Here is a 19,372-nt window from a genome sequence, read left to right on the forward strand (position 1 = left end):
ACCCATTTGGCCGTCTACCTGCTTATATAATAAAAAAATACTTATTTCATAAAAAAATTAAAAATGAAAAGCTTAGTTAAGCACCCAATATAAATAGTATTTATGTATATATATTCAAATACACATACCAGGAAGGTCTTGAGCATGGACGTGAATGGATATAGAGGAAGAGGACGACCAAGCCAACGATGGATGGATTGTATGAAGGACGATATGGATTGAAAGAATGTTACTTGTGTTATGACGTCAGGCAGAGAAGTGTAGAAGAAGAAGACATGCTGCGCCGACCCCAAATAAAATTGGGATAAGGACAGGAGGATGATGATAAATTCAAATACACATAATAGAAACGATATTTAGTGATACTATCTATTGAAATAAAACTAATAATTTTACATATTACTTTTATTGTTGCCCATACATGTTTTTGTATAAATAGCATTTCATTACAATAATGCTATTTAATTTTAATCATGGTGTCGTCCCATGATATTCCTGACGAGCATGCAGAAACATATGTTATTGGCACACACGCCCTCCACAGAGGATGGGATGCATTTACTGTTGCACATGATATTACAATCGTTGTCATTAAAGCATGGCACGTAGGTACCTGAAAGAAACGTTTTTTTTTTTTATAATTTAATGAATCTGCCTATCACTAAAGAGTTTACAGCTCTTTACTCATGCTCGACTCATGCAGGCAACCTTCATAGATAGGAAATTCTGCCACATTTATCAATAGCATACCGATGGAATATAGAGCGTTGGTTTTCCACGATTTACTTGACAGGGTTTAGTGCCCCAATACGTACGAATGTAAACTTACCAGCCATAACATATGTAAAAGCGAGGATGGTGAAGACCAAAACGGCGAAGTACTTCATGGTTTATGTTGAAGCAACAAGTAATATGTTACAATACTTTTAAATAATCAGGCTGCTGTATTTATACAAACGTCAATGAGGCGTGAAAAATTAATTAAACTTATTCGAAATGCCTATCGATGATATTAATTTCAATCTAGTTTGCACACCCGACCTCTTATAGATATTCCATACATATAAAGAAATAAAGTTTCTTGTAGTTCCTTCTCTTCTTCTGTAGTCCTTGTAAAGTATGAGTATAAGTATTTGATTTGATATGAATATATCGCAAATCGATCGCTTCACCGAGAATTTATTATCCTGCTATATGATTTAGACTATATTTCACTGTGAATAATTTTAATTGCAAAGAAAAATATATGTTATATGATTATTTTATGTCGCCGGCGGTTTTGCCGAACCGATACGACTTTACTCAGAGGCTGGCAACAGCCCCGTTTGTCTTGTCTTGCAGATATCCATGGGCAGTGGTTGTCGCTTTCCGTCAGGTGACAATTATAACATAAAGAAAAGAAAAAAAAATATTGCATAACGAACTACATATAATACGAAATGATAATGTTACTTATGAGATGACGTCCGGCAGAGAAGTATGGAAGAAGAAGAAATGCTGCGCAGACCCCAAGTAAAATGGGTTAAGGGCAGGAGGATGATGATGATGATATAATACAAAATTATGATGACAGCTGAATGGTTCTGGATGCGATGGGTTTTAGGCAACTGCGAACTCAGAAAATCGTCTCAATCTCGTCACCGAAATCCAATACTATTAAATTATTTTATATTATATTTATTAACGCTAGCAACTTTCTTTTTTCGCTGGAAAAACGCGTTACGCGTTTCCCCCACGTGGAAGTGGGGGGTATGTGGGACTCGCCGGTGCCCAAGATGTTAGCGGCATACCGGAATACCCACTAAAAAACCAGCGGTACCCTCTCCGTCTCATCGGTGGGCGCCACGTGATAGCTTTCGCATGCTACCGTGATGCCCTGACGGTCAGCCTGCCTATGCGGGCCTCCAATTCCTAGGGGGATTCCCGGGGTACTGAAAACCCTCCTAGCCCCTGTGGCGCCTATTGCGGGGGGGCAGAAGGTACGCGTAGCGTTGTTTCGTCCTCCCCGGTCTTCTTCGGCGGATCGGGTCTGCAGCAGCGTCCACCTCCCGCTCCCGTTCCGCTGCCTCCTTCTGCGACATGACGTTTTCGCAGAAGGAGCGCATTTCTGACCAGCACGCCTCGCTATCGAGCATTGCGTTGATGACGGTCGGCAGCGAGAGGTCTCCGCCCAAAGTCGCCACCAGGAAATGCCTTTGGGGCCCCCACGCAGCACACTCACTCAGGGTGTGTCCACTGACGCACCACACTGATGGCAGGAGGGTGACACCTCCTGCCGCGCTATCCCGTGCAGGTACTTACCGAAGCATCCGTGCCCGGTAAGTACCTGCGTCATCCTGAATGTGAGTGTGCCACGTTTTCTCTTGACCCAGCGACTCAAGTGGAGACAAACCGCCTTCACTGTCGCCAGGCCTGCCGTGGGTGACCCCAGATCCTCCTCCCATCGGATGATCAGGGCTTGCTGGACTATGGCCCTGATCCGCCAAAAACCCGCCGATCCTGGACGGTCACGGCCGTTCCTCGCCTCCGTCCGGAACCGGACACCTATGCGAGCACCTCCGCTTGAAGTTCCCAAGGTGGATCACCCGCGAGAAGTGTCGCCGCAGTCCATGACACTGTACCGTGGACCGTGGAAAAGGAGAGCCTCCGTTTTCGAAATGGAGAACCTCAGGCCCAGCGCTTCCATCCGGTCCACGGTGAGAGCATTTCCGACTTCAGCCAAGCGGGCTGCGTCCCGAAAGTCCCGCCCTATCGCCGTGATGAGGGTGTCGTCCGCGTAACAGAGCACCCCTATCCCGGGAAGGACGGGAGCTCTCAAGAGCCAATCGAAACCAACGTTCCACAGGATTGGGCCGAGAACCGACCCCTGTGGAACGCCGCAGCCTACCCGATGCCGGACTAGCTCCCCATTGACCCCCACCCAGAGGACCTTCCGGTCCTGGAAGTACGCCTCCAACAGCCCCCTCATATAGGTCGGCACCTCTTAGTATAGAAGTGCCTCCCTGATCGTCTCGAATGGAAGACTGTTAAAGGCGTTCGCCACATCGAGTGACACTGCCAGGGCCACCGCTTCCGTGATCCGAGTCTTCAGAGCGTCCAGGGCGTCGACTTTTGATTGGCCTGCCCTGAACCTATACTGGGCCTCTGAAAGACCCGGATCAACCTCCTCAAGGTGCTGAACAAGACGGGCTGTAGCGCTAGCAACCTGCCCCGACTTCGCGCATGCACTATTTGTTTATAAAGAATTTGATATCAAATAAATATAATTTGTATCCTATAGCGCTCACGAATAATGATTTCTAGCAGTGAAAAAATGGAATTGAATCTTGTTTTGTTGACATGTGTATTGCACCATTCGAGCAGCGTGATGGAATATGCTCCAAACCTTCTCCTCAAAGGGAGAGGAGGCTTTAGCCCAGCAGTGAGAAATCTACAGGCTGTTAATATTACAAACTTATATATGTGGCTATATAAATTATAACCTACCAGATAATTAATGTTTCGAATCAATCAGTAGAATTAATTACTAGAAAAACAACGAAAACCTTGTTATATAACTATTATTATAATATTATATGTTAAAATATTAAATGATTTAAATAAATAACAGTGTTAAAATCAATTATTTCGTTGACCGTAATGCAATCTGAAACTTAACTAAATCTATTCAGTTACGGCGTTAGCTCGGTAAGTAACCAATCCATAACTTCGCAAGCCATACGCCATTTTAAGTAATGATAATAATCGTATTAACCCAAATATACAAAGTATACTTTATTCAAGTGAGCTTTAAATTATATTTAAGTAAAAATATAGATTTTATCGAGAAGAAACGGCAAGAAATGCAGAAGTTACTCTATTCCACCGGTTACATTGTATTGGTACGTTTAAATTAAATGTCTATATGTTCTGTATGAAAATCAACGAATATAACGTTTTTTTTATTATCTATATTTTATTAAGCATGTCTTATTAAAAGGAATGTAGACGGAAATAGGTCACCCTATGGTGGTCATCCCCGTCCATAGACATTGGCGTCTTGAGAAATTTTAATAGTTCCTAACATCTCCAATGCGCCACCAACCTTGGGAACTAAGTTAGACATCATGTATCTTATGCCTGTATTCTGGCTCACTCATCCTTTAAACCTCAGTGGAAGCTCAGGCTCAGTGGAATCAAACCCAACCGAGCACATGAGAAATAAATACATGATTTACTAATCGTAGTTATCATGTATTTATCTGTGCTATAAATATAAATTTACCTTTTGCATCGGTGAACATTGAAAGAAAATCTGCCTCATCATCATCAATTGAGATATTATTTTATTGGAGTTATACTTCTTTTGACGCGTTATGGAAAAATGTTAAAAGTGTTTTTTGTCATACGCGCACAGGGTGACGTAAATACTACATGACGAAGTCGCTCGCTAATCAGCCAATTCAATGTTACCACGAAAAAGGCAACTCCGCACCTTATATTTTCATCTCACTTTATCATGTTGTGTCTTATTTCACAATATTTATTTATTTACAAATTTTAATTGTGAATGTTTACATTTGTGACTAAGTTTTATGGTAGTGGTGAAAAAAGAAGAAATTGCATTACTTATAATAATAATTATTAATTTTATAGTAATTAATTAATTCCGAACCGGTGGTAGATTAGTAGATTTTGACAATAAATAAGCAAGTGTAAGCACTTCTATATTGAATAAAGATCTTTGACTTTGACTTTGACTTTAGGCAATTAAAAAATTCAAAAATTGTATAACTTCTAACACTTGTAAAAAAATACACGCACATTTTTATATATTTCTAATATTTGTAGTTATAACCTTTATCTACTTAATAAATTGTAAACAAAACTGACTTACACACAAAGAACGCACAATTTCTGTGCAATTTTTTCACAAAACTTCCGGAACGTGCACGTAAGTGGCACTTACGGGTTTTACTAAATTCCTCTCCTGATATTTTATCCAATATAGGATTTTAGGCGTTAGGATTATGTTTATAAGTTAAAGACAGTCTTCTACTTTAAAAATTAATTATCTAAGAGGGTGAAATTAGGAGGAAAGTTCGGAAGTTAGAAATTCCCTTATAAAGTAGACCTCTGCTTATGTGTAAAATACATTTGTAACGATGTACGTTATTTCATTTAAATCGGTCTATTGAGAACGCAGATTCTAAAAAACATCTAATATTTTAGAAATTACAATGGGATTATGTACAATGGTTTCGGATTTCTCATCGGGTACACGGTTAATTAGAAAATAAAATATACAACAAGTCGGTTCCTTAGTGGGATATTGGTCGAATCAAAAAAGACTTAACACCCTTCTTATATATATAAGTAGGATATTTTATAAAAAGGGTGTCAAGCCTTATTTTGATGAGGAGATATAATATCAATCCATTTTTATAAAATTATAACCAAAGTATTGTAGTCTTTAGATTTTATTGCAATATCTTTATAAAATTACTATAGTTTCATTATTGCTCGTAGGTCAGTATGTTGTCATTATTCGTTCCGAAAATCGGAATTCGATGCAATGGGGAAATGCTGCTAGCATTCTTGCCACAATTCCATGCGGTCAGCATTTGTGCAGGCCATGTTTCAATTTTGATTTATAGCTTAAACTTAAAAACGTTTATTCTGGTAAATTATTTACTTCGTCTTGAACAATGGATACTTTTAAATTATAGTAACTAATTGCTGTTTAATAAATATCCTTAAACAAGTTCCTTGAGGCGTTCGATTAAGTCGAAACATTTTTTTCAAAATTATTATATTATGCGGTTTTTAAAGAAATTTATAACAATTACGTTCTCCTTATACATAGAACATAGCATAACAGAATAAAATAAATTACATACGTTAAATCATAACCCCCATTAGTATATTGGAGGTACTCCAAAGTAACATTTTAGGACCGTTTTTTATATGATATATGTGAGAATTCATTATATTATCATTATATTTTTAGTATATTTGCTGCATTTGTTTAATTTATGTACATTTGTTAAATACAATCTGTATTATTCTCGTTTATAAAAAAAAAGTCTTTTAAAAATCTTTTTAAAAATCTAATTATTTTTCACAGAATTTGTCAAATATATCTATAAAATATATAACGTAGATAGATATGTGTGTAATAATTCCAAATTATATTCTGTTAAAATTTATGAGTTTAATTTCAAATAGTTACTATATTTTAAATGCTTATTTTTATATGTTAGCTTAAATTATTATTAGCATCACAAATTTATAAATTGCTTGCTGGACTTAAGACAACTGACTGATTTGATTTTTTAAATGAGCATTGTCATTTTAGTCAGCAAATATTACTATATGAAAAACATATAATAATATTTGCTAACAAGTAAAATAAATGAAAGGAAAAAGATTTGGAGACTTGTAAATATGTATATATTATCCAACAAACGAGTGTCTCGTACTGCATTTTTGAATTGAAGAAGTACGGAGATTTTCCTCCAAGTATGCAAAAATATATAAAACATGTCCTCATAAAAAGTATATAATTATAAATAACAATTATTTATGCATTTCAAAATCATTTATTGCGACATTTTTTTTTACATTTTAAATGTCAAAAGAGTTGTGATATTCAAGGGCCTGTTGCTATTAGTGGTACTAGTGGTAGTGGTCTCGGAGGGCTTAGCTGGTTCAGAAGCATGCAATAGCAGATGTAGTTGGAGCACACACCCGATGAAGAGTACGGGTCGCATTTTCGGTTGCACATTCGATCACAATCGTCATTATTGTAGCACGTCGCGTAGTTCGAACCACCGATTACAGTGCCACCTGCAAAAAATGATAATTTTAATTAAATTATATTTTATATATTGTCAAATTTTGATTTAATTTAGGATCCATGTAAGTTAATACTATCGGTTATTCGTTAATTTTTAAAGAGTTCAAGTTTAAGATTAATTGTATCTGTATGTAGATGTTCTTCGAGATACGAGAGTGTAAAATTGACAACTTAAAGACTCCAAACTACTGCTGGCAATTTATCAATGAAAAAACTGAATATCTTTTTAACGTCTCGACCCGAGGTTTGAAACTGGGAACACAGTGTCGGCCACCCAATAGCTGGCCACTAGATCAACGAGGAAGTCTCTCTTGAGAATGGCTAGAGAGCCCGAAATCAGTCACGACGAAATCATCATCTTTTTTAAAAGTAACCTTGAGCTAGTGAAGTTACATATACAAAGAACAAATAGATTATAATAATAGTTGGTCGTGCATTACTGGCGTAAGGAATGGTTTATGTTTTTTTCAGGATTATTGTGTATTGAAGACGGCACCACTTACTACGGTCTACATGTCTAAGAACGGTTTTTTTAATTCTATCTATTTACTTGCCATATATAAACTACTGACATCTTAAACCTGATTTGTAATAGAACACAAAGTTGTTAAAACGATACATCCAAAGGATAAACCCATTTTAAATAATAATCAGCTTTCTGTGTATCTTTCGTGTCACCATTTCTTATTGCCTTTTATTATTGTTTGATTATTTTACTAATTGCAGACGATATAATTCTCTTAGTAATATTTGAATGAATCCATCGGAGCAATCAATAGAATAACGAATTGTTTGAAAATGTTTGAAAATGTTTTTTAAATTTTAAATTATCCTTAATGTAGGGACTACATTAATTACTTTGTCTTTTAAATGTAAGTTATTATTTTGGACCTTAAACATTAGACTGTACAACACAAATCTTTGATGACTTTAAACGTTAATACCACAAAAAAAAAAGAAAGTAATTTAATATTATTACTTAAAATCTTACCGGGTGGTGGGGGGTGCGCCAGGATACTTGAAATTGCGATGATGCCAAAAATTAAAACTGCGAAGAACTTCATGATTTAGTTTTTAACAACACGCAAATATATCACAATGCATCTAAAAAACCCGGTAGCTGTATTTATACAAACGTCTCCTAAATAAGCATGGAACGTTTTATTGCATTTCTTCGAAACGCCTATAAATCACTTTTCTAAACTAGCTAAATGTTCCAACTACGACTATAATAATTTGTGGTCTTACAGATTATTATAGTTTTTGTCATAAAATATTTCAAAGAAAAATGAATGACTTATTTGCCATTTATTTACCTTTAATCGATGGGAACACGTCATTTCACCGCGTGCATCAGTTGTATTCGTATTAAAATATGTATTGAAGAGTTTCAAACAACAAAAAATATCTCTGAAAGCAATATGACCAATTTAAAACGAATTTATTAACGAAGTTTTTCTTATCTGCCTGAAATGTAAATGCCTTATGTTTGGCAATGTTACAGTACCTTAAAAATATTTTTTAGCGAATAATTAACTGCTATTTTTGTCTAATTTAAGTGTTGCCCATCCGGCCTTCTGTAAATAGTATTCCAGGCCTCTATTGAAAAATTTTAAAATCATATTCGGTCGATATCATAAATTTTACAGAGTCGATAGGGAGCTGGAAGTGACGATATCCCTAAGGAAGTTACTGAACAAACTCTTCATCATCTATGTTAAACTACACAGTTTGACACAATATTTTACAAGTGCAAAATCCGCGCCAGGCTTCTAGCGTCAACTAGAGTCAGGTTTCATACGTTATCCTCAAAAAATCTTAACACGCTTTTAGCCATTGAATATGTCCGCATATCAATAGGTCTCCAAAACCACTGTGCTTTAAGCTTAGATGCCCTTGTGGAAAAGAGGTGGACTCCTTGATATTATATGGTGTTTTTTGTCCAAGGATCAGGTAATTTGTTCCGCATTACATGCTGGCCGTATTATATCAGTATAATAGTGATAAAAACTGAATCTGCCTCGGAAAATGTTGAAGTGAACTAACCATCGAAATATTCGCCTCTTATTCCAAATTATCTCCATGACTGATTTCCAGTTGGAACACTTGGATATTTGAGTAATTACAAAAAAACATTATTAAAAGTATTGCCTCTACTGGTGATTGGAGAGCTCTTTCGTTTTTTGCCAAGAGAATCGGAATTGTGATTCAACGGGGAAATGTTGCCAACATTCCCCGTTGTCGTGGATTGTACAGTAACAATTTTTATTTATTATTTGTATAATTTAAACCTGAATGTTAATAATTATTTTATCATCATTATTAAATAGTATAAAACAAAGTCGCTTACCGCTGTCTGTCCCTATGTATGTTTAGATCTTTAAAATTATACAACGGATTTTTATGCGGTTTTTTTTAATTGATAGATTGATTCAGGAGAAAGGTTTATATGTATAATACATGCACAATATAGTAGAGAAAAGATGAAAGTAATTTTAGAGGTTTCTGAAGTGATGTAATAAATAAACACATTTTTTGCGTTTACATTGCAAATGCTGGAATGTACTACATTATTGTACACCTTAAAAGGTCTTTAAAAAAGTCAGCGATGGTATATATCTATCTCTTACTGATAACTCACAATAAAAAAAATTTATCCCTCACTTTTTACGATAAATAATATCTTATTTTTAAAGCAATTTTTTACAATACAACATTAATCTTTATCCAATTAAGTACCTTAAATACATTGTGAATTTAATATAGTTCAATATGTCCTTTTACAGCATATAATTTAAATAAAAATTTTCGAAGATATTAAAGATTTAAAACGCCAGGAGATTTGTATTGTCTAACGACTGAAAAACTGTGAACGTTGCAAGACATTCTGTAGTATTTTTAGTATCAGCAATGCACCCGTGCGAAGACAGAATGAGTCGCTAGTATATAATATATTAAAGTACAAACTATATTATACAATTTATTATACATAAATTGTTTAATAGACGATAAATCATATAATTACGATATTGGAATATTAAAAACCACTTATTATGTATAAGTGTTTTAATCAATTATTTCGTCTGAGTAAATGCAATCTCATACGTTAATTAATAAATTCAATTGCGCTGTTAAGTTAGTCACTAGCCCAACACGGCCAGGGCTACTTGACACTATTACGCATGGAACATCTTAAAAGTTACTCAGCTCCCTCAATTCAGGATAATGAAGGGTTATCATAGCCACTAAAATACCTGCGATGGCCTGGGACAATTTGTCTTTGGAGAAACGAGACAAAATCTGAATCTGATCAAGATCAATCCGTCGCTAAGATCAATGGATCTACGGGTAAGAAGATCGAGTTCTTATTGCTACTTTCCTGGTCCAACATAAGGTCCACAAATTTGTAACCTCGATAAATTGAAACAGGACACATTATCTAATGTATATTTTCGAGGATAAGTTTGTAAGCAGAGTGTTCTAGAACGATATTCATTAGAGAGCATTACAGTCAATTAATTAGCTTTTCACAAAATTATTTCTTGACCTATTCTGATTAGACCACTTACATATAAAAACAGTTCATTCTTTTGGGATTTATGAAAGGAAAGACACAGGCAGCCATAGGCGTTAAGCTTGTAATCATTGTTTTTAAAGATGGGATTTAAAAAGAAACATCAGCATTATCAGCCATTGTCAGTCCACTATCTCTGCCTGCTGCCTTATTAATGTACTCGGTTGTAGAGCTTTGTGCAAGCCCGTCTATGTAGGTACACTCATCACATTTTTTGCCGCCAGACAGCAATACTCGGTATTGTTGAATTCCAGTTACAAGGGTGACTGAGCCTGTGTAACTACAGGTGCAAGTGACGTAACATCTTAGTTACCACGATTTGTGTCGCATTATTATTTTAAGGAATGGTTAATTTTGTACTTGACTTTCATATCAACTATTCAATTGATTATATTTATAATATGTATAAATTCAGTTTTTGAATAAATTTTACATAATGTAATTTTCAAAATACAAAGTCTGACAAAATATTAATTCGATAAGAATCTAATTTAATCTTAATCAATTTTAATATGTCACGCTTCTTTAGGACATTAAATTAACAACACATTAATAATTCGATCTAAATCATTTATTTACTATGATTAAATTAAAAAAAGATACGTTTTTATTACGATGTAAACGGTTTAATGTGCCATTTGGTCGCTATACGTCGTTCGTGGTTAACGTATAAACCGCCTGGTTAGTTTCGCTTTTAATAATGGTGGTAAAAATACCACAATATAAAGGTTTTATTATATTCTTTCATTTGTAGCAATGATAAAAGTACATGTAATCTGTAAACTCAAGAAGGCAAAAAGCCTCTTCTAGAGAAACATGTATGCAACATGGATCCGGATATCTCAATTTCAATTGGAACGGTTACAATTTTATTTGCTCAAAATACGGCGTAATTGTGACCAAATTGACATTATTTGCTCTATTAAAAATAGTTGCTAGAAAAGGAGCTGTTCTCTGTATATAACTTAACGTATATACTTGTTGACTTCCAGAAAGGATATATTACATACATAAATGTATCTAACTACCATGACTGTATTTTAAAATGTTGAATAAGAGTAACTACTGAGTTTCTTGTCGGTTCTACTCGGTAAGATCTACATTCCTAACCGGTGGTAGCTTCACTTAATATAGTTTGTTAAATGACGTTTCAAAAGTGCTCGTAGAAGCCTACTTGAATTAAGTAATTTTGATTTTGATATTATACCAAACTAATCAAATAAAAATCAAAATTCGTGACGTAGACATAGCATGTCTACGTCACCAATTTATTTGACTGACCATGTCTCGAACGAAATCTTAATGTACTTTGTAAAATAAAATATTTGTTTAATTCGTTCTATTGACATATTGACTGTAGCTTTATAGTTTTTTAACGTATATAAATGATTGTATAGTCTAATTGATTAAATAAAAACATTTTAAAATCTTATGGAATTATTTATTTCCTTTAAATTATCTACTATAATTTCATCTTTGTCGTATTTGTAGTAGTTTGGTAGCACGTATACTGTTGTGTAGTATTTTTCAGTATACGATAGTTTAGATTATGTTACCTTTGGTATACCTAAGATGTTTTTTTTAAATATACATTAAAAATGGAAAAAACAAACTCCCTAATAAAAACTATGTAGATATTCCTGTCATATTGTGTTTTTCCTAAAGCATTCGATAAGAAGCACACAAAACGCTTCTATATAAACTTAAGGACGTTAAAGGGATAGCTCTGGATATCATTACTTATTATTTCAATGCCTATGCAGACACATAAGTAATATCTTATTTCATACCTAAGTCTCTTGGGTATGCAGTAAAAATGGGCGTTCTACAGGGGTACATTTTTGGTCCTTTCCTATTTTATATAAAAGAGATCTATGAAGTATTCTATATTAATGGAAGAAAATCGAATGTTATAGTGTATGTTTCTCAGGCTACAGTATAAATTAATGGCAACAGTTATGAATTCATATTCATATTGCTTTAATATTAATGATTTCTGCTAGTTTCGAAAGTAACTCTTTCTGTTACTTCTTCAAGCTTAAACTGCTGAGATAGTAAGTCCCGAGAAGGATATAGGCCATTTTTTTTAAATCACCACTCGAGGAGGGAAAATGAGTGGTCCTGGTTTGTGCGCTATAGATAAAGCCGCAGGTTCAACTAGAACTATTATAAAAGCCTGTTAATACATTTCTGTGTAGATTTATCTTTTCAACTTTTGGAACTTATTTTACCACGGCACTCAAATGCTTTTTGGATATACGTTTAAAGGATTTTATCCAATATGTAATAAAAAATTCAAGTACTTGCAAGAATGTTTTCGTTCATTGCCGTGCTAGAAATTTATTATTAATACAAATTAAGTAGATGAACTCTCACTGGTTTAGAGCATACAACCGCTGGGCTATTTCGGATCTACTATTTTACAAGATTCGGATCGGATACTACAGAAAATATATTTTAAAGACCTGCCATTTTATACAGATTTAATTTTCTTGCACGAAGAAAATAATATTCAAGCCTCAAAATAAATGAGGATAAGAGATCCCAATATTTACCTGAGCTCTTAACAAGATAATTATAAAGAGGAAAGTCGACATAAAATGTGTAAAGAATATATTAACACACACTTTTAATAAATTTTAAATCAATTTAATTCGACATATTTTAATAGTGCAAATACTTAATTAATTTCAAAACAATTTATTTCGACCGTAAAATTGTTAAGTATTAATTAACATTTTAAATGTCATAACATGTCTTTTTTTATTCAAGGGCGTGCCGATAACGGCAGGGATCCAACTCCTTGGTTTACGACCATGCAATAACAGATGTAGTTGGAGCATACACCTATAGTTGAGTACAAGTCACATCTTCGGTTGCAAATATGATTACAGTCGTCGTTGGTGTAGCATGTCACACCACCTAAAAGCAAAATGTAATTTTTTTTAATAAATTCTTCTGTCTGTTACGCTTTTAATGAAATTTGTTTTACCTTGAACCTCAAAGTAATATAATTCTAGCTAATAGCAAAATTAATACTGCTGTAGTCAGTTATCCTCAAAAGAATGATCAGAAGGTTAGATTTGACGTTAGGTGGATTGGTGATTTGACGTTCTAGAGAATGGATTGAAATTCAATAAAATATTTTCTTTATAGGCAAGGTTAGGTTGAGAATACATATATTATATATATGTCAGAAATCGTAACAAAGACAATCATGAAAATCATTCCTATATACGAATTCAGTTGCGAAAACCACTGTGTGGACTAAAGTAAGTTGGTGTCATCTATTGCGTCGATTTTTTTTTTTCTATGTAGCATTATTGTGAACTAATAGTATTAGAAAGAATATCAACGGTCAAATATTTGGAAAGATTTTTAAAAACGAAAAATTTAAATTATTAGTAATTAGTTTCCAAACGCGTTTTCACTCGAATCTGCTGGCATGTTGGTATTCCATTTTGTGTATCCATGAAAACTAATATTTCACACACACACACAAAAGGATTTATTGATTATTGTAAATGAAAACTTACTCTGTGCCATAACATTTGTTATAGCGACGATACAAAAGACGAATATGATGAAGTACTTCATGTTGCCTGGTTAACAATACTCTTATTGTCACAGTGTACAAACAATCCGCTAACAATGTTATATATACAATGTTTAATTAAGCATATAAGATTGAATTCAATATCGTCTAAATGCGTATCAATTTAATTTTTGATATTATGTTTATAGGCATAAAAAGCATTAATAAACGTAAGCGTACAAATCAATCCTAACCGCTGCCTCATATCAACGTCTGACGACTATGTTCAATCTAATCACGTGAATTCTTACTGGGATATCACTGTGTCTTTAAAATTCAATTCATATTTAATGAAAAAGCGTCACTAATACTCTTTGATAGTCACAGTCACTACTATAACAATGAAAAACTATTTTGTTTCTATTTTTGTAATAATTCACAATTTGCAATATGATACAGATGAGTAATTCTCATCGACTTAAAATCTTACTTTTATCGATCGCATTAAATCGCAAAAATCGATAGCACTAAATTGTTTTGAAAATGATACAATCTTTTAAGGCATTATAAATACTATAGTATGAACACACAGACGGATAACGTTATGTCTATTAATACTAGTATATATTAAAATAGTTATCCGTGACGTTTAAAATACAATAATGTCATTATTATTTTATTTGCCACGACACAGGTTTGCTAGTAAGCCCATATGAGTTGGTTCCCACTCATCAAATACGGCGCTAGAAAAGGGGACATAATATCTTAGCTCCCAAGGTTAGTGGCGTTATTGTTTAGTAAATGATAAAACTAGATACATTTTTTTAATAAATATTTTGCAAATAGAAGGAACAATAAATATTTTGCAATCGTTCCTATCATTGCAAAATAATCGCAAATGGGACAACGTCATAAATAAAAAAGGAAGAGATTCGAAATTCGAATGTTTTTCTTTTTCTTTTTTTAAATCGGTTAGACTAATAAATACGTGAAATAATTGATTGGCTAACATGAATCATTTTATAAAATATATTTGGTTTTAATAAAATGTTTCTCTCGCTATACGATCAATAACATAAAACTCGATCACCAGGAAGCCTTCTTATATTTCATGTTGCGACATAATAGATAGTGAAATAAAAATATATACATAGACAACATATAAATGTAATATAAATTCGTTTATGTGTATGTTCGTTGGTTAACCGTTCAATCAACCGTAACGAAGGTAAAGATTAAAGTACGATAATTACGCTAACGAAGTCACGAACTCTAGTCGAATTAAATTATCAGTTTAAAAATCCATTTTGAATTATTGCACAGTAGAGCTTAATGTAGAGCTCAACGATTTATGTGACACGAGATTAGCTACTAAGCACGGCGTTATGGCGCAGATGTAATTTTAAACACAATTTACAAATTAAATGATGCTTTGTAGATTACTGCCTTAGATCTTACAAAATTTACGCTTTTTTTTATTCTTAAAGGCCGGCAACGCACATGCAAGCCCCCCGGTGTTGTGACCTTCCTGCTCGTTTGCCCCCATAATTTTTATATATAATAACATAAAAAAATCTGATAATTAAGTTGTTTGTCTGTGTGTATGTTTTTAATTAAGATTACTAGCTGTTACTTCACATCTTTCAGTGTACAATATTAAACGATACAATATCAACGATGCCCTATTCAATGATGTAATAGACTTTAATGCCTAATTTTCTTAAAATCCATCGATCTGTTCGAACGATTTATAATATAACTAAGATTGTTATGTGGTTTTGAATTTAAACGTCCATTTCTGATCGAATTATTTGAAAACTAATCGCTGTGGCTTTGCTACGGTTAGACCTCCTTAGTATCAATTTCGAGACGAGATGAAAGGCGTAAATATTAATTACAAAATTCAATCTAAGCGCTGCTCAAAGCAACTTTCCTTGCTGCAGATTTCAGTTTAGTCATTAATTGTATTTAATTATATCTCACTTTGTATTTTCTACAGTAAGAATAAGCCTCTATTCAGTACTATTTTTTTTAAATGTTTGTTATGACATTTTCACCGATTGCATTGTCACGATTCTGGAGTTGTACCAGATCATGGCAAGGCACAAATAAACATCAACATATCATCGTCACATTATCTTAGGATTTATTTCAATTGTGATAATGAGCGAAAAGTGGGAGACGTTTTGTGCCTGAGCCTGATGGAAAGTCACCATCGCCGATAAACAATGACACTGTAAATATTAACCATTAATTATATCGCCAGTGCGCAACCAAATATCGGGCCTCAGATGTTATGCCCTTGTCTATAGTTATACTGGCTCAGTCACCCTTCAAACCGGAACACAACAAAACTAAGTATTGGGCGGTAGAATATTTGATAAGTGGATAGTACCTACCCAGACGGGATTGCACAAAGTCCTACCACGTGTGCACTTGTGCGTACGAACATAATATGTTCACGTTACATCATCATCAATAATGTATAATTATTCACATTGTTTTCCGTTTAACTCTTACTATTAAGACTTGTTAAAATAATGAACTTGATTTTTATTCACGGTGTCTTCTAAAATGTTTTATTTGCTTCGATTTAACACACATTGAATACACTCTGTATAAAAGAAGTAACTTTTACTTCGCTTCTCGTCACAGCTGGTTAAAATCATGAAACAAATATTATCCGCTAACTAATACTTTTACTTTTAAAAATAAAATATTAAGGTTAAATAATAAAAGAACAGTTTTAATGGTTCTTACGAAAATGCGTGCCTTTTGCAATGTCGCGTCTAAGTACGGCGTATGTGGAGCAAAACGGACAGACGTTCAACGATTCGCTACAAGCAACAAGTACAAGCGATTTCAATGTTCTCTATAGCCGTTTACCAAATATACTTAATTTACACTTCTTATAATGTATATTTAGATCATTTGATAAAAATTAATCACTATATAAATAAATACAATTTTATGCTGTTAACTGAATTATATAAACTTACTTAATCTTCTATAATTACCAAATTGTATTTGCTGATATATATATATATTATCTAAGTTTTGTATATAAAATACTTTTTGAAGTTATACCTTCTTATGGGAACAGCTTCGTTACGTAACGCGTTACGGCGCCACTCTGGCTTCCCTTACTCTAACGTATAAGGCAGGCTCCTCCTCTCTCACTCTAACCCGCAGCCCTAGCCGTATTTCAGACAGCTTAAATTATCACTTCTGTCGGCCGACCCGAGACACATACGTATTTGTTTTTTTAATAGTATTAATGTCAATTAATCGACTTATCCATGGAAGAATACGTTTCCGTAGACGAAATTACACCTCGCATTATTGCCTCCACTGGCGACAGAAGGGCTAGTTTTTGCCCAGAGGATCGGAATTGCGATTCAACGGAGAAATGTTGACAACATTCTTGTCACCATTCCACGTCAAAATTTGTAACTAACACTAACAAACAAGTTACTAAGTTAAAGCCTTAATATTCTTATGTAAGTAACAATTTAATCTGTCATTACATCCCAATCAAAAATATGGAGTACTTTTTGAAAATGGAATATTTTATCCTTATGATAATTTAGTGGGACATTGGCTAGGAAAAACAAAGTTTCGATATCCAATCGCGAATCGCTTTACACTTTCAACCGTTAGATTGGCAAATCAACAAGTGTAATACGAGATTACCGTAATTATATGAGATGAAATCATTGTATAGTATGAAATTTTATATTTGATGTAGTTTAGCGTTCCGAAAATAATTTTAACTAGAATAATATCAGTGTATGTAATCATTTTAATCACCTAAACAGTATTGCTTAAAGAATACAGCTCAGACAAAATCTGTAGTTATTTTAAATTAAACGTAAATGAGGAAAAGTGAACGGTATCTACTTTAAAAGTCAACAAAAAATTTATATTAATTAAAAATTATTTTTTTTAACAAAAGTAATTTAAGATTTAAGAAAAGATAATTTAAATGAATAAAACTCTATTTAGACACTCAAAATTATATCAATATACTATGAAATTATACATAACATCAACATTCAGCGTATACTATAAAATTGTTCTTTTTATTGTATATTTTTTTTTATTACAAATTTCATAGTGTAATATAGTGTTAGCAAAAAAAGCTTTTATTAATCATATAATAACTAGTCAATGACTATGACTCTTCATAGTCATTGACTAGTTTATTTTCGCCCAGACGATCGAGTTACGATTCAACGAGAAAATGCTGCTCGCATTCTTACCTCGATTCCATGAGGTAGTGATTTATACGGCTGTTATTAAATTCTGTACGGAATATACCTATTTAAATTCTTAATATAAAGCTGTCAAACATGTAGGTGTTATAGTATTAATTAATCTACTTAATATACTTAAATAACATTTATTCTCTATTCTATAAATACACTCATTTATTTATTTATTGGGTATTTTTTTAATTTCATTGTTTATGATTATTCAAAAAAAAAATGTACTTTATTCAAGCAGGCTTTTGAATCGTCGTTTAACATGATTCAATTAATTACTACCGGTTTGGAAAGAAGGCGCTACTTAACAAAAGGGCGCTCTTAATTCATTCGCCCTTATAATCCGAAAATAAATGAGGTGCAGGACAAATTACTGTATCCGCATAACCTACCAATTCGTTATCAGAATCCCTATTAAATGTTCATTCGCTCGGTCTGGGAATTGAATCCAGGACATCGAGAGTTACAGTCTTATAATTTGACCTAAATGACAATACATATACAGTTATATAACCTTTATAAAATGAAAGTAAATCCATAACGTAATTATATAATTAGTTACGAATATATATGTTTATTATATATTTCTTAAAGAATTAATGATCGGTACTGTATTACTTTAATATGATGACAAAAGCTCATTTATTATGAACATGAGGTATGTATGTATGTTCGGTGCTTGCCCGCGACCTTCGCTCGAGATCTTCTCGTACTACTGGGTCACTTCCAATATCAATTCTAAGGCAATTACACTGAATTTCTATTCAAAATTAGAGCACTTTCCGTATCTGTGTATAAAAGTCTAGATGTAGTACAACAGCTTGTATTCAAATAAAACTCACGAGTCTCATAATGTTATGACAGATACAGTTGTAGATAGGGTCCATTCACAATGTCGTAACTCCGTCACTCCCGTTAAACGTAACCTCCTTTCTTGTGGGTGTGGAAATGACCTTGGCGTTGCACAGTGCGCGTGCACATCATATAATCAATAAAAAGTTTCATTTGTGACGGGCGGTCCGGTTGGCTCCGTTAATAGTTACAACTTTAATTGCTTCATTTTTAATAATATTATAATCAATGTTATGGCGTAAAAGATTGCATGAATAGTTTACGAGCATAAATCTTGATTATTCATTAAAAAAATATTTTTTAACAAT

General features: G+C 33.5%; 1 protein-coding gene and 2 long non-coding RNA genes across 3 annotated transcripts in view; 1 reads left to right on the forward strand and 2 right to left on the reverse strand.

The window, feature by feature from the left end:
* The window catches only part of LOC125065330 (angiotensin-converting enzyme), a 161,858-nt gene that overhangs the window by 78,005 nt on the left and 64,481 nt on the right, over positions 1-19,372 (forward strand). The gene's annotated exons all lie outside the window — the stretch shown is intronic.
* On the reverse strand, positions 347-972 carry LOC125065335. Its single transcript, XR_007119615.1, has 2 exons — positions 830-972; positions 347-613 (listed from the first exon to the last, which is right to left on the reverse strand). It is a non-coding gene; the product is annotated as an uncharacterized LOC125065335 (long non-coding RNA).
* Positions 13,159-14,099, reverse strand: LOC125065336. The gene is made up of 2 exons (XR_007119616.1): positions 13,949-14,099; positions 13,159-13,334 (listed from the first exon to the last, which is right to left on the reverse strand). It is a non-coding gene; the product is annotated as an uncharacterized LOC125065336 (long non-coding RNA).

The sequence above is a fragment of the Vanessa atalanta genome, chromosome 7, assembly GCF_905147765.1.
Source record: "Vanessa atalanta chromosome 7, ilVanAtal1.2, whole genome shotgun sequence".
Classification (NCBI taxonomy): Eukaryota; Metazoa; Arthropoda; class Insecta; order Lepidoptera; family Nymphalidae; genus Vanessa; species Vanessa atalanta.